Source organism: Podarcis gaigeae, assembly GCF_964106915.1.
Source record: "Podarcis gaigeae genome assembly, chromosome: 16".
NCBI lineage: Eukaryota > Metazoa > Chordata > Lepidosauria > Squamata > Lacertidae > Podarcis > Podarcis gaigeae.
In genome coordinates, this window is record NC_139693.1 from 6,839,699 (window position 1) to 6,863,776 (window position 24,078).

General features: G+C 45.7%; 2 long non-coding RNA genes across 2 annotated transcripts; one reads left to right on the top strand and one right to left on the bottom strand.

Annotated features, from left to right (window-relative positions):
* Positions 1-9,116: 9,116 nt before the first annotated feature.
* Positions 9,117-12,986, bottom strand: LOC310833517. Its single transcript, XR_014558738.1, has 2 exons — positions 12,939-12,986; positions 9,117-10,187 (listed from the first exon to the last, which is right to left on the bottom strand). It is a non-coding gene; the product is annotated as an uncharacterized lncRNA (long non-coding RNA).
* Positions 12,987-17,668: 4,682 nt separating this feature from the next.
* On the top strand, positions 17,669-23,255 carry LOC310833537. The gene is made up of 2 exons (XR_014558763.1): positions 17,669-17,724; positions 22,142-23,255. It is a non-coding gene; the product is annotated as an uncharacterized lncRNA (long non-coding RNA).
* Positions 23,256-24,078: the final 823 nt, after the last annotated feature.

Below are 24,078 nucleotides of genomic sequence, written 5' to 3' on the forward strand. Positions count from 1 at the left end.
ATAAAGAAAAAGAGCGGACACCACCACAGCTTCCTCGTTTGTAAATATCAGTTGCAGAAATTCAATTGCAGAGTAACTTCAGATGAGGCATATGCAGATATGGCCAATATCTCCATTTGGAATCTTCTGCTGGAGATGAATGAATGAGCAATAACTGACTTGCCTAGCTTCTGAGGGAATGCATTAGGTATATCACACGGCTCTCACCTATGAAAGCACACAGACCCACTTTGAATTTTCTTTTCAGAAAGATGTTGAGGGCAATCTCAGAAATCATGGAAAACCCTCCTCGAGAAATTATAGTGCTCTGAGCCCAGACCTTCAAAGTTCTGCCCTGAATGGAATATTTCAAATTTGCTTTGAGCTCCACACAAAATTCTCCCCACTCCACCCACTAAAACACTCAGCAAAATGCTTCCCCTCAGAATTCCTCAGCTCCTTTGAATAAAGAACCCCCCCAATGCCTTTCATCCCCTGCCCTTTGGAAAATATCAGTAGCTCCTATAATGTTGCAAAAGCACATTTAACTGCAATTCTCATTTACAAGGATGTGGTCCAACCGCAAAAGGCTCATTCAGTTGAGCAGATCGGCAGTGCTCCTGGCAGAGGTGTCACTGCTGCTTACTGGAAGGCATGGAGGTGAGGAAGTTGGAAGATGAAGGTTGTACCACTGCACTGGTGATACCCATCCATACCATGCCAACCTCCCCATGCCAACCTCCTACACCTTGCCCCGACAAGTGGCAGCGACATCTCCTCTGAGAAGTTTGCATTGTGGCTCTGCCACACAGGGCGAGACACTTTGGAATCCAAGTTAGTTTAGGTCAGGCATGGCCAAACGTGGCCCTCCAGCTGTTTTGGGACTACAGCTCCCATCATCCCTAGCTACCAGGACCAGTAGTCAGGGTTGATGGGAACTGTAGTCCCAAAACATATGGAGGGGGCAAGTTTGGCCGTGCCTGGTTTAGGTATATATTGCAGGAAGGAAGTGAAATGACCTTCTAGAATAGGGATGGGAAAGCTGAAGTCTACATCCCATCAGCCCTAGCTAGCATGACCAATGGTCAAGGGATCATGGGAACTGGAGTCCTACATCCACAGGTTCCTCATCCACAGGTTCTAGAAGATGCAGATTAACCATGCCTTAATAATGATTTGGGGAGCAAACTACATTGTTATGGGAGAGAGAGAGAGAGAGAAAGAGAGAGAGAGAGAGAGAGAGAGAGAGAATAAGCTCAAAGGAAATAAGGGATAGCTAATCCTGAGCCTATTTGTCAGTGGTGCTGAACATCAACGTCTGTAGGAGCTCAGTAACCAAAACTTGGCTACATTACCCTTTGCCATTTCCTGGTTGCTCCTGGTTCCATGTGTCCGTTCAATCTGAATTTAGCAAGGATATCCACAGATGCTTGCACTTTGCCCCCTCAGGAACCTCTTGTAACCATTCCCGAGCCCGTAAATCCCTCTTCCGTAGCCATTCAATCCATAGGATCCAGCAGTGCAGGGCGTGTTTCCCCCCACGGAAAGTGGCTCACAGCTTGCAGAGAGAACGGGTCCTGGAATGGTCACCACAGCGGCGGGAGGTTGGATGACCACTTCGGCTGCTGGGATCTGGCTGATGCAGGAAACAGGGAGCCCAGCGGATGTGCCGAGACTGGTGGATGATATCCCGGTTGGAAGGAATGAACCATAGGCCCCTGATCCGAGACCACATCCTTGTCCAAAGCCTACCACCGGGCTAGAGGAACAGGATGGGATGGTGCAGGATGGGCCACAGAAAGCCATTATTTTGGGAACAAAGATGGATCTGGAATGAAACAACAGGCTTCTGTTTGAAGTGTCTCAAGTCCCTTTTCTGCAAATGTGTACCACAATAATGGGAAGGATCAAAACTACATATGCCCCACCTCCCAAATGTAAATAATCAAAAGAAGCTGAATGTGTTTATAATGTGGATATGCCCTTTGTCAACAATACCAGTCCACTGAGATTAGTAAAATGAATTGGATTAGACTGATGGATTGGCTTATGGGGAGGAAGGAAGGAAGGAAGGAAGGAAGGAAGGAAGGAAGGAAGGAAGGAAGGAAGGAAGGAAGGAAGGAGTGGCAGATAGACAGTGGTGTAGTGGTTGCCCTGGTGCAAAATTGTTAGGGGTGCAAAATTTCAACACCCGGTGCTGTCTCAGTACAGCTATGCGCTTCCATCACTGGGTTTCTTCATATGAACTAGGAAGCGACCTCTCCAGATCAAATTTTCTTTTCTTATCTCTGCTGCTCAGATCTCCTGGGTGATACTGATGCCATTAGGCAGTTGAATGCACACACATTCTCCGTCTATTTCCCTCCCTCTCACCACCCTCTCCATGTCTGTGTCCCCGGGCGCTGGCAACCCATGCTACACCACTGCAGACAGATAAGCAGATAAGACAGGCAAGAGAAGCAGAATATATTATTCATTGGTTGGTTGATTGATTGATTGGTTTAGAGCATTTGCACCCTGCTCTTCAGCCAAAAGTGCTCTCAGGGGTTGCCCTGAAACACACTGAAACAAGACAGGCAATTTATTCAGCTTTACAATCTTAAAGAGAGGGGGGGGGCGGAGAGAGAGAAAGAGAGAAAAGGGGGAAAGGACAGGGAGGGGGAGGGGAGAGTTAAATTATGGCACCAATTCTTAAACAGTTGTTCTTATAATGATCAACTGGCACAGTTCAGGGGTAGGAGGTGCCTGTTGAAAGTAAGCTTTCAGCAAAGATGATGAGGCTCAATTCCCCCTTGAAAAAGACTTACGATGCTCCCCTCGAGGAAGAAGATGGGGGTACTCCACATGTAGAACTGAGCCAATCTGTGTGTGTCACTGGTCTTCAGCTGGCAGAAGCACCACCATCATGCTGATATACAGCAAAAGATGAATAAGTGGATCCCTAATTGTATGTTTGAGTTAGAATGGCTTCCTGCGTCTGAATGGGTCGAAGACTACTGCTCTGTGGTCTTATATTTTGAATAAATATCACCTTTTCACCCAATTAGGATTCCTGAGGCTTTCTTATGGGTGTGGTGTCAATGACCCCTAGACTCTCTGATGGAATGGTCACTCCCAGGTGGCAGTTCAGGTAAAGAGATAAGGTAGGTGCTTAGGCATATATGTTGGACAGATGGTAGACAGCGGAGATAGGTGAATTAAGGTTCTGGGACAGATACAGTGGTACCTCAGGTTAGAGACGCTTCAGGTTACAGACTCCACTAACCTAGAAATAGTACCTCGGGTTAAGAACTTTGCTTCAGGATGAGAACAGAAATCACATGATAGCAGGAGGCCCCATTAGCTAAAGTGGTACCTCAGGTTAAGAACAGTTTCAGGTTAAGAACAGACCTCCAGAATGAATTAAGTTATTAACCAGAGGTACCTCTGTACAAAGTTAAATACAACAAGTTTCCCTGAAGAGGTCTGGCTATGTCTGGACATTTTGAGGGCACGTGGGTGGCACTGTGGGTTAAACCACAGAGCCTAGGACTTGCCAATCAGAAGGTTGGCGGTTCGAATCCCCACGACGGGGTGAGCTCCCGTTGCTCGGTCCCTGCTCCTGCCAACCTAGCAGTTCGAAAGCACATCAAAGTGCAAGTAAATAAATAGGTACCGCTCCGGCGGGAAGGTAAACGGCATTTCCATGCACTGCTCTGGTTTGCCAGAAGCAGCTTAGTCATGCTGGCCACATGGCCCGAAAGCTGTACACCGGCTCCCTCGGCCAATAAAGCGAGACGAGCGCCGCAACCGCAGAGTTGGCCACGACTGAGCCTAATGGTCAGGGGTCCCTTTACCCCTTTACCTTTACCTAGAAAAAATAGCAGGTAAAGGAAAAGGCCTTATCTCACCTGTGCCCCTAACACCCTAGCTGTCACCAAAAAAACCCCTTATTTGCCATACAGAGGAGCATTCATTCATATGAACTCCACAGTTCAAAGCAACATAACCCAGACACAGACTAATCCCCTTGGTGAAAATCCACTGGTAGATGCCCTGCTTACCAATATATCTGGAGAGAAGAGATGAAAGGAGCCCGAGAGTCAGTGCTGGATGCACCTAGCAAGGCTTTAGGTTTATTTTATACATTTTTGTCAGGGTCCCCTCCTGCTGGCCCCAGAGGCCAACACCCCTTTGTTACATAAGTTTTAATTAGCTATCGGCAAAATGATTTCTGTGCATTTTTAACCTCAATTTACATTAATTAGCCCAATGAGACAGGAGGACGGGGATGGGGGTAGGGAGGAAATAAAGCTATCATCATCTCCATGCAGAATTTGCACGCACCATTCTACACCCTGTTTTCCTTCTTCTGAACATATTCTGCTGAGTCGGCCCAATCCTGTAACATGTTTAGTCATCCAAGTGAGTTCAGTCAGGGGTGGATTTTCTTGCATGATTACTTATACTGGCTGGATAAAATTGTGGGGTATAAACCTGATCTGGCCATCACAGAAGATCTAGTGATGGCCACATCTGACCCTCCAGGTTCAAAGGCAGTATACCTCTCCTCATACCCATTGCTGGGAGACAAACATCAAAGGGAGGAGAGTGCCCTCCTTGTGGGCTTCCTGGCTAACCATTTTCTTAATAACATAAGAAGAGACCAGCTGGATCAGGCCAATGGCTCATCTCATCCTATTCTCACAGTGGCCACCCAGATGCCCCAATGGGAAGCAAGTCCCAAGCACAAAAGCACTCTCCTGTGGTTTCCAGCAACCTGTATTAAGAAGCATTACGGCCACCTGCCATAGAAGCAGATTATAACCATTGTGGCTAGTAGCCACTGAGAAGAAAAAGAGTTTGGATTTGATATCCCACTTTATCACTACCCTAAGGAGCCTCAAAGGGACGCGAGCGGCGCTGTGGGTTAAACCACAGAGCCTAGGACTTGACGATCAGAACGTTGGCGGTTCGAATCCCCACGACGGGGTGAGCTCCTGTTGCTCGGTCCCTGCTCCTGTCAACCTAGCAGTCCGAAAGCACATCAAAGTGCAAGTAGATAAATAGGTACTGCTCTGGTGGGAAGGTAAACGGCATTTCCATGTGCTGCTCTGGTTCACCAGAAGCGGCTTAGTCATGCTGGCCACATGACCCGGAAGCTGTACGCCGGCTCCCTCGGCCAATAAAGCGAGATGAGTGCCGCAACCCCAGAGTCGGTCACGACTGGACCTAATGTTCAGGGGTCCCTTTACCTTTACTAAGGAGTCTCAAAGGGGCTAACATTCTCCTTTCCCTTCCTCCCCCACAACAAACACTCTGTGAGGTGAGTGAGGCTGAGAGACTTCAAAGAAGTGTGACTGGCCCAAGGTCACCCAGCAGATGCATGTGGAGGAGCGGAGACGCGAACCCGGTTCACCAGATTACGAGTCTACTGCTCTTAACCACTACACCACACTGAGAGCCTTATCTTCCATGAATTTGTCCAATCCCCTTTTAAAATCATCCAAGTTGGTGGGCATCTCTTTTTCCTGTGGGAGTTTACCTACTGTATGTGCTGTTTGCTGAGAAACTATGTCACCAAATATACACCCCCCTGCTGGCTAGCTCTAGATATGGGCTATTGTCATTGTGTCCTGCTTGTGGTTTTCATAGAGGCATCTGACTGGCCACTGTGGAAACAGTCCAGAGCAAGTATCTTCACCCTTTTCAGACCCAGGACTCACTTTTGGCCAATACCTGCATTTATTACCTTTTACCACATATTTGCATGGTGGTAGTGTTCCTGTTGCAACCCACTTTGGATCAGGCTGCAACCCACAAGTGGACCCCAACTCACCAAGGGAAGATCAATGCTCTTCTGTGGTGTGATCCACCAGGGCTCTTCTTACACCCCCCCCCCAATGATTACATAAACTCCATTGCCTAGGAAAGCTCAGCAGTACCTCTGTCTTAAGAAATGATTTGTGGTTTTTCAAACATCTCACTGAACTTCAGCAGATAACCTGTTCATACCATCCCATATATTTTCTCCTGAGCCTTAAAACTTCATCTATGCTGCTCCATCCAACAGGGCAAGAAACATGACTAATGGGGGAAAATACCGATATTGCAAAGGCATTATAAATCCCTGTATTGGGGGATGATTCATTGGGTTGAATGGGATACTGCCCCACCAACTAACCAGCCAGCCCTCACTTGCCTGCTTTCATACAACGAGGCCAGATAGTTCAACTGCCTGTCAGCTCCCTTCTCCTTGTCCTCAATGTTTCTCCTTGTAGAACTCACCAGAGAGGAGGAGGGTGGGGACAAAGCTAGAATGAGTTGCTTTTGCCTCTCACTGGCTGTGGCTCCACCCACTGTTGGGTCTCCTTGCTGACCTGTCTCAATGGGCACCAGCCACCAGTGCTGTTACTCTCTCATCGAAAGGGCACTCAGCTTCATAAACCTACAAGAAACATGCCACTGATCGGAAACATAAAGCACATGAAAACAACCACATGTTCTCTCTATAGTATAGTACCACTAATCTTGTTGGCAATTAATATCTTTGAAAACTGTGTGTTTCCATCCTGAAGAAAGCCAGCAGGATGAAATGTCAGCAATTTTAAGAGATTATGTGCTCCTATGAAGGTGGGGCAGTGCATTAATAAGGTTCTGCACCTTGTTCAGATGTTATCTAAAAAGGCCTTTTCACAATTCTTTTTCCCCCATCATTGCCAAGCATACACTTAGCTTTCTGAGACAGTTGAGTCAGCAACACTTCCTAGTAAAAAGCATTTAAAAATAATAATCATAATAGTAACTTTGGGTCAAAGCAAGATGATAGTGGGCCAATCTCCAGCTTCTGTCATTTGCACAAATTTCCAAGAATCATCTCCATTATCACCCACACAAGATGTGCGATTTGGATGGGTTGTTGCAAGCAAAATAGCTGCATCAGTCGTTCATGAAGAGCTGCTGTGATCAACAAAGCACACAACCCTTTCATTAGCTCACTACTGAATTTTGCCCAAAGCATAAACGTTTTAGCTTTGCAGGGGTGGGGTCAAATTGGAGGCATTTTGAGGGAAGCAAAGAGGTAGGCCACATTCACATCCTATATTTAAAGCACTATGATACCACCTGAAACAGTCATGGCTTCACTCAAAGAATTCTGGGAGCTGTAGTTCATTAAGGGGGCTGAGAGTTCTTAGGAGAAACCTGAGAAAATGAGGGAACTCTGGTCACTGTAGCTCAAAACATAGCTATGTTTGGTTGTTGTATTGTTTCAGAAAGTGCAGGGTAGGTCGGTTCACAATTAACTGCTAACTGAATCAAATTTCTTCCCCATCCCTATTTGGGCTGTATCGTTTGAGAACAGTGTCATTGCCAAAGTCCATAATTGCCCAGAAAGGCTGGTCCAATACATTTTGGCACCTGAGGTGAACTGCAAAATGGTGCAAACCACCCAGCCTGGGAAGAAGGGCTGAATGAAGAGAGCTACATCAGGAACAAGTGGGGAGTGAAGATCTACGTTGGGAACAAGGGGGTGAAAGAAGATATGCATTGGGTGGGAACACTGAGGGGAATCAAATCAACCTCACCCAGTGCTAGATGTGGGAATCAAAGGCCATGATGGGTGCAGAGTCCAGAAGACCTCAGAAGGCAGTCCCCACTGTTAGGTGTAGACCAGTAGCACTTCCTATTTGCCAAGAGGCCACTATAGAGATGTTATGGGGGGGGGGTCTGCCAAGGAGGATGCTGTTGCGTAGTAAGTTCCCACCTCCCCCCAGTATGAAGAAAGACACGTGGCACCATTGTTTTAGATTAATGGGCTAAAATTGGTCACAACTTTATTGGTTACAGGTAAGAGTGGTATTGGCTTAGGCATTGGTCCTATCCAACTATCCGGCTGCAGCCAGTTTGCTTGAATACCGGGAAGGGTTAACACCAGCAGGGGGATGCACATCTACTAGGGACTACCCTGGGGTCACTGCTCGGGGGCATGCTTTAGGCCCTGGCCTCCATAGGCTTTGGATGAGGCAGCCCCCCCCCCGAATCCTTTACCGGACTACCCTTCAATACTTGGGGGAGGTGATGGCACTCCTCCTCCCCCCCCAACACATCTACATAACAATACCCCTACCAATGCCTAACTGCCACTTGAGCAAAGAACCCGGAAGACCTCAGAAGGCAGTCCCCACTGTTAGGTCTAGACCAGTTAATTGTGAACCCACCTACCCTGCACTTTCTGAAACAATACAACAATAAAAACATAGCTATGTTTTGAGCTACAGTGACCAGAGTTCCCTCATTTTCTCAGGGTTCTCCTAACCAGTTTGCCGAGAGGCCACTAGAGAGATGTTATGGGGGGGGGGTGTCTGCTGAGCAGGATGCAGTTATGGCCTCGAAAGAGTGTATGGCAGCAGCAGTGTCCAATCCATTTCTTGGAGGCCGAATCTGCTGCCCTTGTAGATCCTGCCACCTGAGACAGTGACTTCACATTGTCTCATGAGAGGGCCGGCCCTGTTGCTCAGCTTGGAATGTGAATTGATTAGACTCATAGGGCTCGGTTGCATTATGAATTGGACAAAGACCCCACCACCCTAACAAATTGCTATCTATCTTGGAATGTAAGTCAAATATCTCCATGTACAGGCTTTTATTCAGGTCTAAAGTCTGATGCTGAGGGATTATTTGGCTTATTAAGGTTTGTAGCCAAGGGGTGTCTCAGGAAATGGCATGCAGAGAGATATGTCCCACAGTGTGTGCAACAGCAGGGATCATTCGATCTGTAACTTAAAGGTTATTTCTGATATTGGAAAATCAACCAACAGGAGGCATTGCTGAATGGGATGGTCTTTACTGAGTTAGCACATGCCCTTATTGGCTGTGTGGTTCTGAGTGAGTTTTTCTTCTGCATCTTTGAATATCTCCCTGTTATGTACAATATCTGAAGTAAGAAAGACAAAACTTTGGACTCCGTTTGAGTTACATAAGTGAGTTTCTTAACACTGTGTGTGTGGGGGTGTGTGCAAATCATATGTATGCATGTATGTATGTATATAATGAGCAGATAAATGCAATATTTAAAGAAAGATTTCTCACCCCTGGCTTATAACAATTTTTCTGCTGGAGATTTCCCCCCGGAATTAGAGAAAACAAGACAAGAAGGCTTATAAGACATTGAAGAATGAGCTTTAATGAAAACAGAGCAGACAGTTTGCTTTTACAGTAGACCCTGCCAAATGTTGTTAGACTACAACTCCCATCATCCCTGACCATTGGCTATTCTGGCTGGGGATGGTGGGAGTTAGAGTCCAAGAACACCTGGGGCCAAGAGAGAGGGTTCCCATCCATGAGATAAATCATGAGATACACTGAAAACCACACATAAACACAGGCTAAACCAATCAGGCAGAGCACCGTCTTTGCAAGGAATTGCTTGCATCTTCTTCTACCCAAGGGGAAAGCTTTTAACTCAAGAACTCTAAGTTCACATATGACAGATTGTGTAGCTTAGTGTAGAGTGGAGGCTTGTAGAACAGACTTGCTGTTTTATATATAAGAAGACAAAGAGAGGGACATATACATAAATTTTTTAAAAAGGAAGGCAAGAAAAGGCATGAGAATAGGCTTTTCAGAGGGAGCTAAGCATCCACAAGTTGCATTCTTTTCCTGTAGCAATGTGCACACTCAGCCTTTCTGAAATGTGAATGCATGAACTCAGGCATGAGCCAGGATATCACAGTTCCAAATTCTGAGTTTTCAAGGGGGTCATCCATCTGGGTTTAGCAGGGGTATGAACAGATACCAGAACGGCCACCCAACAAAGACCTCTTTCCAAGGTAACTATAACCATCCCCAAAGAGCCCTCTGCCGTACCCATAGCCATAACCCCCAACAGCACATGGAGTGTTGCCTCCAACAGACACAGGCTCACAGCTAGCAGAGAGGATGGGCCCTGGGATGGTCAGGACACTGGGAGGTGGCTGGATCACGACCTCTGCTGGTGGGAGCTGGTTGATGCATGAAGGGATAACACCGTCCAGGGTGCCAAGGGATCCAGAGGATTCAACAGAGCCTCCATGCCCCCAGCCGAAACCTCCATGACCAAAGCCAAGGCCATAGCCAAGACCTCTGTAGCCATGACCTGCTGATCCAAAACCCACAACTGGGGTGGAGGCACAGGATGGGACAGCGCAAGATGGACCACAGCGAACCATGTTGGGTTGGTGGAGGTTAATCTGAAACAAAGTGAGAAATATCAAAAAGGGGAATGCAATATTTATACCTGGGGCAGCCAACCTGTTGCTCTCCAAATGATTTGGAATGCAAAATCCATCAATCAGGCCACATGCTCAGGAATGTTGGGAGTTGAAGTCCAGATCATTTGGAGGAAACCACATTAGCTATTTATAGTGTTGTACAAAGGCCCTCCCTCACTGTTACCCATAAGAAGAGCCCTTCTGGTACAGGATCATGACCTCTGTCAGAAGAGAGACAGCAGAAATGTGTCCATGTCAATTCTCATTGACGTCTCAGCAGCTTCTAGAGCGGCTGTCCAAGTTTTGCACTGCGTTGAGGTGGTTGCAATCCTACTTGGATGGTCATTTCCAGAGGGTGATGCTTGGGGATTCAATGTGGACTCCTTAGGGTTCATGCCTATTCCCTATGTCATTTAGCATCTACATGAAACTGCTGAGAGGAGTAGGGTGTCAGCAGTTTGCTGATGGCACACGTCATCTGCAGGTATGAAAGTGGATGTGGTGGACCACTATTTTGCTTTGGTAATGTACTGGATGAGAGTCAACAAACTGAAGCTCATTCCAGATAGAAATGAGGCAGTTAGTGGGAGGTTCCCTAGACTGGGCAGATGGGAAGTTGCCTGCTCTTGATGGGGTTACTCTCCCTCTGAAGGAGCAGGCAAGTAGCTTGGGGGTACTCCTGGATCCTTTGCTGTTGCTTGAGGCTCAGGTGGTCTCAGTGGCAAAGAGGGCCTTCCATCAGCTTGAGCTGATGACCCAGTTGTGCAAGAATAGCCTAGGTCCTGTTGTTTATAACCTCTAGGTTGGAGTCCTGCAACACGTTATACATAGGGCTGCTTCTGAAGATGGTTCAGTAACTTCAGCTTGGACTACTGCAATGTGCTCTACCTTTGAAGGTGACTCAGAAGCTGCAAGTAATCCAGAATGTGGCAGCTAGACTGGTGACTGGGAGCGGCCACCGAGACCATATAACACGGGTCCTGAAAGATCTTCATTGGCTCCCAGTACGTTTCTGAGCACAATTAAAAATCTTGGTGCTGACCTTTAAAGCCCTAAACAGCCCAGGTTTTGTATACCTGAAGGAGCGTCTCCACCCCCATTGTTCAGCCCGGACACTGAGGTCCAGCGCCGAGGGCCTTCTGGTGGTTTCCTCACTGCGAGAAGCGAGGTTGCAGGGAACCAGGCAGAGGGCCTTCTCGGTAGTGGCGCCTGCCCTGTGGCATGCCCTCTCACCAGATGTCAAAGAAATAAACAACTATTTTACTTTTAAAAGACAACTGAAGGCGGCCCTGTTTAGGGAAGTTTTTAATGTCTGATGCTGTATTGTTTTAATTTTTGGTTGGAAGCTGCCCAGAGTGGTTGGGGAAACCCAGCCAGATGGGCTGGGTATAAATAAATTATTATTATTATTATTATTATTATTATTATTATTATTATTATTATTCAGCCCAGTTGCTCACTGGAGCAAGACAGTTGGAGTATATTACACCGATCCTGATTCAACTGCCAATTAATTTCCAGGCCCAATTCCAGATGCTGTTTTTGACCTTTAAAGCCCCAAATGACTCAGGATTGCAACATGTCAAAGACCTCCTCTCCTCATATAAACCAAGCAGAGCCTGTGATCATCATCTGAGGGCCGTCATTTGCATATTTTTCGGTACCACGCTAAAACGTTTCTCTTCAACCAGGCATTCGGCTGATTAACATTCTATGGCTTTTAAAATGTGGTTTTTTGGGGTGGTGGTATTGGTTTATTTATGTTTTATTTTGTATTTTGTATTCTCAGTTTGCACTTCCTTGTTGTGAAGAGACCTAGGATCTTTGGATGAAGCTTGGTATACAGATTTAATAAATCCTCACCATCCTCATCTAGTCCAGCACTCTGTCTCTTGGTGGCCATTCCTATGCTCCCATGGGAAGCCCACCATCATCAGGGGGGAGGATCCTGTTGCACTTCAGATGTTGGTGGTCTGTGAGGATGGAAGCTGCAGTAGAAACACATCTGCAGGGCAATCAGTTCCCCAACCCTGCCCAACGTGAAGATCTTCATGGAAACAGCATCAATAATGACTGCAATGGCTTGGGAATGTTAACTGGTTTAATATGGAGTCGTGAGAATTTTAGATTCTGCAAGAAGTGTACTCTACCCACATGTTAGTTTCCAGGAGAAAAGAGCATAAGAAGGGCTTTGATGAATCAAAGCAAAGACATATCTAGTCTACTAGCTTTCCCCCCCACAGTGGCAAACCTTGGGGAGCCCACAAGTATGACCTGAGTACACCTCCACTCTGTCTTGAGGACCAACTCAAGGGGCTGGTTCTGACCTTGGGAGGCCAACACAGATTATGTGCTATCATTCTGAAAGGACACCTCTTACCAAAAGTCCTCTCTTCTCCAGCGAAGTTCAGTTGGACACACACTGCCTCTGATCTTTCAACCTCAGATAAAAGAGTTACTGCTCCAGTTGGCTTCTGTCTAATGATGTGCTACTCAGAGTAGGCCTGGTGAAATTGATTTATTCAAGTTTCTCATGTCCATTAATGTCAATGGGTCTACTTTAAGTATTGCTACCATCGTATACATTCCCCAAAGCTGGACTTACCTGGTTCTCTGAGGTACAGAAGGCAATGGAAAGGTAAGGGATCAAGTGAAGATGTCAGCATGCATCTACACTGTCTAATATAATGCACAAACCATTGAAAATACATTCATGAAAGCTGGGCTTACCTGGTTCTCTGAGAAGCAGAAGTCAATGGAAAGGTGAGGAATCGAGTGAAGAGCCCAGTGTGTCTTGAACTTTTATACAGTTCAGATGGCATCATCAGTGGTTTGGAGCCTCCCCTTCTTGATTTTTAATTTAGATACCAGTCTTCCTTTGTAATGTAGCTTTGCTTTAATAAGTCCATTTTTTTTAATAAGCACAAAGAAAGTGGCAGGTATTTTTAGGTTTAATATTTTTATTAAAGTCTTTTTTTCATGATACAATAATATATAGAAAACTAACGTGAATAAAAAAAACAAGAACAAAAACAGTCAAGGAGAGTTTTAAAAAAAGAACACGGAGTCCTCTCTAAAAGTTAGTGCTTAACTCTTACCACCCACAGAAGGTAGTACCCTTCCCAGCTCACACCTGAGATCTTTGCTTTCTCCTCCCAACCTCTCACCTTGGAAGACCAAGATTTCCCTCCCTGTCACCCAACCTCCCTCCATCAACCATCGACTACTCCCAGGAAGGCTCAATCCCTGGACACCAATAAAGGCCCTGAGCAGAGGACACAGCTGGAGTTCCAGCTGGAGTTTTTAATACGTTGTAAGCATTTATTTAGTTGGGACGCGGGTGGTGCTGTGGGTTAAACCTAAGAGCCTAGGACTTGCCGATCAGAAGGTTGGCGGTTTGAATCCCCACGACAGGGTGAGCTCCCGTTGCTCGGTCCCTGCTCCTGCCAACCTAGTGGTTCAAAAGCACGTCAAAGTGCAAGTAGATAAATAGGTACCGCTCCGACGGGAAGGTAAACGGCGCTGCTCTGGTTTGCCAGAAGTGGCTTAGTAATGCTGGCCACATGACCCGGAAGCTGTACGCCGGCTCCCTCGACCAATAAAGCGAGATGAGCACCACAACCCCCGAGTCGGTTACGACTGGACCTAATGGTCAGGGGTCCCTAATAAGCATTTATTATTTTTATTATTATTATTATTATTATTATTATTATATTTCACTGAATTTGTTTGAATCCAAAGAATTTTCTCACACAACCCAAACAAAGCCCTCTGTGTGGATCCTGAGAGTGGAAGAAGATGTGGGCCTCTGAAAGATACAGCTCCTTTGGATATACAGTGGTACCTCAGGTTACATAACCTTCAGGTTACAGAATAGTGCTTCAGGTTAAGAACTTTGCTTCAGGGTGAGAACAGAAATCATGCTCCAGCGGCACAGTGGCAGCAGGAGGCCCCATTAGCTAAAGTGGTGCTTCAGGTTAAGAAAAGTTTCAGTTTAAGAGTGGACCTCTGGAACGAATTAAGTACTTAACCCGAGGTACCACTGTAAAAAAATAATTTAAAAATTTGTATCCCGGCCATCTGACTGGGTTGTCCCAGCCACTCTTGGCAGCTTCCAGCATAGCTTTATAGTTGGATATTTACAGGAGCTCACCCCATCGCGGGGATTCAAACCGCCGTCCTTGCCGATCAGCAGCGGTTTAGTCATGTTGGCCACATGACCCGGAAAGCTGTCTGTGGACAAACCCTGGCTCCCTCGTCCTGAAAGCGAGATGAGCGGCGCAACCCCATAGTCGCCTTTGACTGGACCTAATCGTCCTGGGGTCCTTTACCTTTATCTTGAGGAGTAAAGGTAAAGAAGGGAGCCACACACACTGTCTATGAACCTGGAGGTTAGATCTGGCCATTGCAAGATCTGCTGTGAAGTCTGGATCAGGTTTATACACCACAAATTTAGCCTGACCATCTAAGCCTCAAACTCGGCCCTCCAGATGTTTTTGACCTACAACTCCCATGATCCCTAGCTAGCAGGACCAGTGGTCAGGGATGATGGGAATTGTAGTCTCAAAAACATCTGGAAGGCCGAGTTTGAGGAAGCCTGATCTAAGCAATCATACAATAAAATCCATCCCTAAGCGTTGGCCATGCTTGCCGGAGATGATGGGAGCTAGAGCCCCAATTAACACCCCTTGCATAAAAAGAGAGCCATTGTGACTGTTGATGGTGTGTGTGACTCCCTTCTTTTGGTGGAGGAATCTTGAAGGAAGACCAAATAGATTCACAGTTAGTTTGGTCAGTTGATAAAAGCCAATATTCTTATTTTCAAGGTTTACATTTTTGGGGGGGCATTTCGAAGACATGCTATTCTTAAGGTTATTGAGCAATGTGAAACTCCAGTGCAATTAGAACATTTAAGGCCATCAAATCATATGTGAGCATCACAGAAAAACATTTACAAGGGTGCGGATGACTTGATTAAAGCTACATATTCTCAGAAGATGTCATCTGTGCAAAGTCTGCAAATGGGAGCATTTTTGGTTTTGAAAGCTTCTTAATTCGCCAATGTTTCCTGCTTCCTCATGGGAAACAATAGCCACAGGTCAAAAGAGTTGACTAATCTATATATTGAGAGCATCTAATATCTTTTGTAAGGTGTTAACAAACAAGTTTCAAGGTGTTAATCAGTTGTCATCTAAACACAACTGTTGGGTTTTGTTTTGTTTTTTGTCTTTTTGCTAATTAAGCAGAATTGTTCTATAATAATGCCATGTTATGAAATTCAGTGATTTGTTTTTTCCCCAATATAACTTTTTAGAAGGGCGGATTAGTCTTGATTCTGCCCTTCCCTCCTTTGTAGGGGGTGCTAATGTTCCCCCTTTGCCCTTTTCATTCTGTCCAGTGAACAGGGATTTACCAATAATTACTACTTTTAGTGTTGTCATACTTATTATTGTACTCTGCAAAGAACTGGAGATACAGTGGTACCTTGGTTCTCAAACTTAATCTGTTCCGGAAGTCCATTCCAAAAACCAAACGTTCCAAAACCCTTTGTCTCCTTGGTCAGAACGGCAAGCAGAAAAGCAATGCCAAATCAATGCATTAGATGGAGGGAGGTTGCAAGAGACGGAGGCAATGAGTGGAACAGGCAAATAGATAGTGATGAGAAGGCAAGGCAGCCTTAAAAAGTAGCCTAGTTGCTTGATTTCCATGTGCTGAATTTATTTTTGGCAACAGGGAGCAGTCCAGATCTTCATTGTCCATTATGGACTGGTATTATACAGTGGTACCTCGGTTTACAAGGGACGCGGGTGGCGCTGTGGGTTAAACCACAGAGCCTAGCACTTGCCGATCAGAAGGTTGGCGGTTGAAATCCCCACGATGGGGTGAGCTCCCATTGCTCAGTCCCTGCTCCTGCCAACCTAGCAGTTCGAAAGCACGTCAAAGTGCAAGTAGATAAATAGGTACCGCTCCAGCGGGAAGGCAAATGGTGTTTCCGTGTGCTGCTCTGGTTCGCCAGAAGCAGCTTAGTCATGCTGGCCACATGACCCGTAAGCTGTACGCCGGCTGCCTCGGCCAATAAAGCGAGATGAGCGCTGCAACCCCAGAGTCGGTCACGACTGGTTCTAATGGTCAGGGGTCCCTTTACCTCGGTTTACAAACTTAATTTGTTCCCAGGGCCGTCTTAAGCATACCCAGAGTCATGGTGCAAAGATCCTTCCAGTGCCCCCCTCCTTCCCAGAGCTGTCGACCTTTTTTTAGGGCTGGAGGAGGCGGGCAGCAGCTGGAGGACGGCTCCTCCAGTGGAGAAGAGGTGGAGGCTGGATGCGGCGCCTCCCAGCTCAGCTGGCCACCGAACGAGTGGACCACCGAACGAGTGGGCCTGCAGAATTCAGCGCCTGCAGGCTAAAAGAAAAAAAACCGAGCCGACACTCAGCGGGAGAAGCGCACGCACCCTCGCTCACTCAGCCCGCTCGTTCGGTGTTCCCCGGACTCTTGCCAGGCACCCTCCAGAACTTGGTGCCCCGCACCACTAGCCTCTATGGGTTAGATGGGCCTGCCTGTTCCTGAAGTCCATTCTTAAACCAAATCCATTCTTAAACCGAGGTGCGCTTTCCCTACTGAGGCCTCCCGCTGCTGGTGCCCTTCCACTGTTCGGCTTCCAATACAAAGTTCACTAACCCGAACACCTACTTCTGGTTTCGTGGAGTTCGTTGCTTGAATAGTTCGTTAACAGGACTGTTCATAGACCGAGGTACCATTGTATCTAAACACTTGCAAATTTATAAATTACTCCCTTTAGTCCTCCAGATTTCTGTTTCTAGTTTTGTGTCCTTCTAGTTTTGTGTCCTTTTGTGTTGCTTCAGGTCTATCCGTCCCCCTTTCCCCCCCTCTGTAGCACCAAGGATATGTTCAGAGTCAAGTTTTGTTATGCATGTTGCATTTGATGTTATGCGTTTCATATTTATCGGGGGGGGGGGATTAAAGCCCCATGTGGCTTGGAGACCCCTTCTTGACAAAGAGAGCAATTTGAGTTTCTTTCTCCTGGGCCATAGTGAAGTACATTCACCCCTCCCAAAGGCAGAAACCCAATTCTGCAAAGTGTGAATTGGCTAGTTTCTCATGGGAAATTTCTCTAGGTTTTCCAGCTAAAATCAGCAACCTATTCCTGGACAGCATGTTGCCATTTCAGAACAAAAGGAGCACCCATAAGACAAATTGCTGTTCTGGGAAAAGAAAATGAGCAATGGAGCATTAAAAGGATGGGCTGCTGTGGTTATTTTCAAGTGGTGAACATGATACAGGAAGTCTTTGCTTTAGCGTGTTAAGTTTATTAAAATAATTTGGGGGTTCAATTGTTTACTGCTTCTTGAGTTGGGGTAGGTAATTAAACCCTGCGGCGCTACAAGGAGGTTCTTTACCACCTGGGATGGGTGACAAGAATGGTATAAAAATGTTCAGAAGTCCACCAAAAGTACAACTTGACATTGCATCAGTCTTCTGTTGTCCAGAGAACTGGGTAAGTCAACCTTGAGAAAGATCTTTCATTCCAGGCAAAGAGGATTCACTTAGAGAAGAGTTTCGACAAAAGACAATGCGAAGGATAGGGAATTCTGCGTCTCCCCAGATGTTGTTGCTCTATGACTCTTTTTATTATTGACTCTTGGCTGTATTAGTGGGGGCTGATGGGTAGTAGCTGATGGGCCACCAGTTCCCCCATCTCTGGTCAAAGTAACTCCTCACATTCTTAGTAATTATTTTCAAAGCAGGTTCCTTTATTTGTTTATTTATTTTGAGGGTTTGTGAATGTTACATACTTCTTGGAATTGAAACCCCCTAGTAAATGAATTAGAGGATGAGGTCAAGACCGAGAGAGTGACAGAGATTTGAAACTTATGGAGGCATTTGGTGGGGAAATGGCATACATGTCTGTCTTCAAGTGCATTTTATAGTTTTGGTTATTGAAATAAGTTCTTTGTGGAGTCATTTCCCTTTTTAAATCTTTAAGCTTAGCTAGATCAAACTGTCTTTAAAAATAATGCTAAGGACATATGGAAATATTATTATTATTACTAGTAGTAGTAGTTGTAGTAGTAAGCTGCCATACATTTAGTCAGTCCCACCCTAGGTAACTCATTATTGTCTATGCTGATTGGCAATAACCCTCCAAGCTTTTAGGCAGGAGTCCCTCCAAACTCTAACAAGAGAGGTTGGGAGTTGAACAGAGAATCAGAGAATGAAAGAACTGTAGTGTTGGAAGGAACAACGAGGGTGATCTAATCCAGCCCCCTGCAATGCTCTAGCACTTTCTCAGGATTGATCACTGAAACCATTGAATTCAATATCGAAATGAGCAGAAACTGGGAAAGAAGAAAATGCAAGTTTTTTATTATTATTCAGGAAGCTTTGGGTGCATTCATCTGGGTCCCATCTGCAGGGTGGTGCCATCGCTTCTTCATTCAGAACCATGAGGACTGGAATCTTATTATTTTTAAGGCACATTGCTTTGCGTGCAAAGGGTCCCAGCAGCAGTAGGTAGGATCAGTGGCGTCGCAACGAGGGACAGGGGGGCGGTGCACTTGGGGTTCCGTGTCTGCGGGGGTGACAAGAAGTCACCCCACGGAGACTTGCGGCAGCGCAAGCATCCATCGCGCCGCCACAGCTGCATGTGGAGGGTCCTCCGTTCGCGGCTGCAGCTGTGAGCAGAGGATCCCAGCACCGGCGGCAAACCGCTATGTACAACGCATGTGCGTTGTCTCACACATGTGCTGTACATAGTGACGGCGCACATGCGGTGTACTTAGCAGTTTGCCAGCAGAGCCGCTCCAGCGCTGTATGGACGGTGCCAGTATCACTCCAGCACTGGTACAGCAATGGATGGAGGATCCGTTCGTACATCACTGGAGCAGCACCACCGGCAAACCGCTACGTTCAGCACATGTGCGGCATCACTACATACGGTGCATGTGTCGTACATAGCGACGCCCGCCCCAGGTGTCACGATGCCTTCCTTCACCCCTGGGTAGGAGGGAGAATGTCCCCTGGAGTACCACTGGCAGGCACTGTAGGCACAAAAAAGGTAGATGGAACAATGGTGTAACTCAAGGCCCCTTCCTTTGTCCTCCTCTCATTTTTTTTTTTTGGGGGGGGTTATTACTAAATAGGGATGTGGGTGGTGCTGTGGGTGAAACCACAGAGCCCAGGACTTGCTGATCAGAAGGTCAGTGGTTTGAATCCCCACCACGGGGTGAGCTCCCGTTGCTCGGTCTCTGCTCCTGCCAACGTAGCAGTTCGAAAGCAAGTCAAAGTTCAAGTAGATAAATAGGTACCTCTCTGGCGGGAAGGTAAACGGCGTTTCCATGCGCTGCTCTGGTTCGCCAGAAGCGGCTTAGTCATGCTGGCCACGTGACCCGGAAGATGTACGCTGGCTTCCTTGGCCAATAAAGCGAGATGAGTGCTGCAACCCCAGAGTCGGTCATGACTGGACCTAATGGTCAGGGGTCTCTTTGCCTTTAATATTACTAAGTAAGAATTGCAGATTAATTCATGAAACTGATGAGGTTTCATGGATATAAAGTTAATGAAAGCAGAGAAAATGTCTTCAAAGCATAATTTGAAAGTGGATGTATTCCATTACGGACATCCCTTTGAGGGTGAGGTACATGCTGGTGGCAGGAGGGACGTGATTGGGTCCAGAGGCAATAGTGGGCGGAGCAACAGATGTGGACTCTTACCTCTTCACAGTAGACCTCATTCCAGCTACATTCCACATCTGAAAGGTTCCTACACAGACACACAGCCCTCTCTGCACTCCACCTGGGCAGGTGAGAAGTATGGTGAGAGCTTTACCAGCCAGGTAAAAGAAGTCCAGTAGGGTCCAGAGGGTAAGAGGTTTGGCCTGGAGTGAGAGCCTGCTCCCCCATCCCTGTAAATGGAGCATGGAAGGAGATGACTCAAGTTCAATTCAAGAAACTCTCTAAATCATTTGGGATGCTGATTAGATTTAGAGCCCATGGGCAAACTATTTCTGTGGCTCTCTTGCCAGAAATCCCAAGCCTTTATTTCTCAACCCAGGCAGTCAGTGTTTACCAAACCAGTTCTCATAAGCCTTTTGATGTGGTCAGCTCAAAAATCTGTGAGAAATTACAAGCTTGGTAGAACCATCTCATGGGTGTTTGCTGTGTTCCCAGCCTTTACCCGCTCTCTGTTGCCCTGGGAATTGGTCCCAAGAAGCCTCAGTTAATAGTATTTATTATTTATTATTTATTATTTATTATTTATTATTTATTATTTATTATTTATTATTTATTATTTATACCCCACCCATCTGGCTGGGTTTCCCCAGCCACTCTGGCCGGCTTCCAACAGAATATTAAAATACAATAACCTATTAAACATTAAAAGCTTCCCTGAACAGATTTCTTCTAAAAGTCTGGTAGTTGTTTTTCTCTTTGACATCTGGTGGGAGGGCATAATGAGGAAATCTCCCCTTCCCCGCTTCTTAAAAAGTTGCTCAACATCTACGTACACATACCAACCAAGGGTAATGATTATCACTTTGCAGTAATTGGCTATCTGCTTTTTGATCTCACAGCAGGTAGGCTTGGCAGGAGTGGGTGATCCCACTGGTCTTGCTCTCATTCGCTGAGCTGCTGTGATGTCAGGGAAAGGCAAAGTACACATTACAAACTACAGCTGCCAGGATTGGGGCTGTGCGAGGGGCAGGGGAGGCATCATCATTTGAAATGGTATGATAATGTTTTAAATGTGCAAGAAGAAATTCAGATGAAAGAAGAATGGCAGACAAAATTAATGGACTGCGCAGAATTAGATAAAATGACAGGAAGGATTCGAAACCTGCGGGACCGGAGATTCACAGAAGATTGGAAGAAATACATACGAACTATTTGAAGAGCAACTGTAATCAACAAATTACGCTAGTAGGACTACAAGAAGTTTTGCAAGGGGAATATATGAAACATGGCAAAGTAGGAAAAGAATAGAGATAGTAGTTATGAGATTTAAATGTAACAGTGAAGTAAGAAATGTATAGTTCCAGTTACAGATAGGTAGCTGTGTTGGTCTGCCATAGTCAAAACAAAAAAAATTCCTTCCAGTAGCACCTTAAAGACCAACTAAGTTAGTTCTTGGTATGAGCTTTCGTGTGCATGCACACTTCTTCAGATACACAATAAATCTTGTGTATCTGAAGAAGTGTGCATGCACACGAAAGCTCATACCAAGAACTAACTTAGTTGGTCTTTAAGGTGCTACTGGAAGGATTTTTTTTGTTAAGAAATGTATATTAAGTGATTAGATTGGAAAATTTTCAGAGGTGATTGATGGAAGTCAAAAAAGTTGTATAAGATGTAAAAGTATGTTTAATTACTGTTGAAAATGATATGTTAAAAAACTAAGAGAGAGAGAGAGAGAGAGAGAGAGAGAGAGAGAGAGAGAGAGAGAGAGAATGCTTTAAATGTACACAGTGGTACCTTATTTTTCAAACAGCTTGTCTCCTAAACAAATTGGCTCCCAAATGCCGCAAACCCAGAAGTAAGTGTTCCGGTTAGCGAATGTTTTTTGGAAGCCGAACTTCCGACGCGGCTTCCGATTGAGTTCAGAAAGCTACTGCAGCCAATTAGAAGTCGCGCCTTAGTTTTCGAACGGTTCTGGGAGTTGAACGGACTCCTGGAATGAATTAAGTTCGACAACCAAGGTAGCACTGTAGTGCATTTAAATGGATACACAAGAAGGTAATCGTCAGCATCCGAAATAGGCAGCTTCCTAGGAACAGCAATATAGGAGGGGAAGTCATCCACCCATCTCTAAGATTTGACAAGGCAACATCTCAAGGAAGAAAGTGTCCATTCTTCCTCTAGTACGATGTGAGTAAGTTTATGCAAATTCATCACTGTCAATCATATGTTTTCTTCTAGTTTCACTTTCGTAACTACACCATGGCTGACTGTGGTCCATCGTGCGCTGTCCCATCCTGTGCCTCCACCCCCACCGTTGGCTTTGGATCAGCAGGAAGTCTTGGCTGTGGATACGGAGGTCTCGGCTATGGCGGTTGGGGACATGGAGGTCTCGGCTGGGGCTATGGCGGTCGTGGCTACGGTGCTGTTGAATCATCCGGCAGCCTGGGCATTCTGTCTGGGGTCAGGCCTTCTTGTATCAACCAGATCCCATCAGCCGAAGTTGTGATTCAGCCACCTGCAAGTGTGGTGACCCTCCCAGGGCCAATTCTGTCAGCAAGCTGCGAGCCTGTTTATGTGGGAGGCAACACACCGTGTGCAGTTGACCACTGTGGTTATGGTGGCTGGGGCTTTGGCCTGGGAAGACGGGGCTACCTGAGGAATAAAGGTCACCTTGGGCGTCGTGCTAGCATCTGCGGATACCCCTGTTAAATTGAGAGGAACTTGCCATATGACCCAGGAATTTACAGCTGCAAGACCCATGGAATTACTGGCATAAATTTCCATTTCTCCCAAAGGCTGAGGTGTCCATCTGAATTAAACAGGAATAAGCGAAGATCAGCTATGCTAGGAATCCAGCCTATAGCTGTGTTTGATATTCTTCCTTTTAGCTCAAAATTTGATGCTTCTACACTAATTCTACCAACATCCCCATTTAGGCTAAGGCCATATTTTTTAAAAAGGACAAACATGCATCTATTTTATACTGATGACATCACCTCCCCTTCACCCTCTATAATATCCTGGAAATTGTAGTTTGGTGGGCACTCTGATGATTCTTCCTTAAGGATCCATATCTCAAGTCACCTTTCATCAAAACTCATTTCCCAGAATTCCCTGGGGAAAGGGACTTCTAGATGATTTTGCACATCTTAAGGCTCCCCTTCCCGCTAAAATAGATTTCAACCCAATTTCATAAACCTATTTTAAATCTCTGAATGAACTGAATTCAATTTGTTCATGTTTGTATTCTGCACCTTGTCTTGCTTGGAAGGAAAAATGACCAGTGTCCAAATTGCTTCTGCTCTTTCTTTTTTCCTTTTTCCTTGAATTAAACCTTTTGTTGCATCCAAAACACCTGGCTGCTGGATTTTGATTTTACATTGCATTGTCGTCCTCATTTTGCAAACAAAATGAAACTTTAGCCAGCCATTAATCGGACACCCCTTTTGCTGTACAACCTGCACAATTAGGGATGTGGTAGAAATCTGATGCATTTTGCATTTAAATATGGACCTATCAGATTCATACTTGCTGAAACAATATTTGAATAAAGGTACATCGATCATCCAAAATTCTCTGAATTTTGCAATGCAGCCCTCTAGCCAAATAAGGGGTACATTAAATGCATGCACTGTGGTCAGGCGTGCATAAAAAAACGCACCCATCAGTGAAAATAACATGGAAAAATAAAATATATTAATGGAAAATTGCTTGGTAAAGATGTTCATATTACTGCCTAATATGAGGGGAAATAGGGGAAATTATGAGGAAAATTAAGGAAAATGTGCACGCAGATGTTGATGGATTTTCAGGAATGGTTTTTAAACTAAGTAACTTGATTAATCACAAACTGATGTGGAAGTGTGGAGAACTGAACTTAAGATTAATAGAATGAGACAATGAGAGAAACAAAATTTGATATACCGTATTTTTATGTTTATAACAGGCCCCCGTGTATAAGACTCCCCTATTTTGGGGGACTCCAAATTAAGAAAATGGGGGGAGACTTCCCAGAGTTGGGGGGGGTGACCCAGAGTTGTTGAGCTTTTTTGGGCTCCTCATAGGAACCTGGTTGCCCATTTGTGGCAGCTGGGATAGCTCAGTTGGTAGAGCACAAGACTCTAAATTCCAGGTTTGTGGGTTCGAGCTCCATGTTGGGTGAATGATTCTTGCAT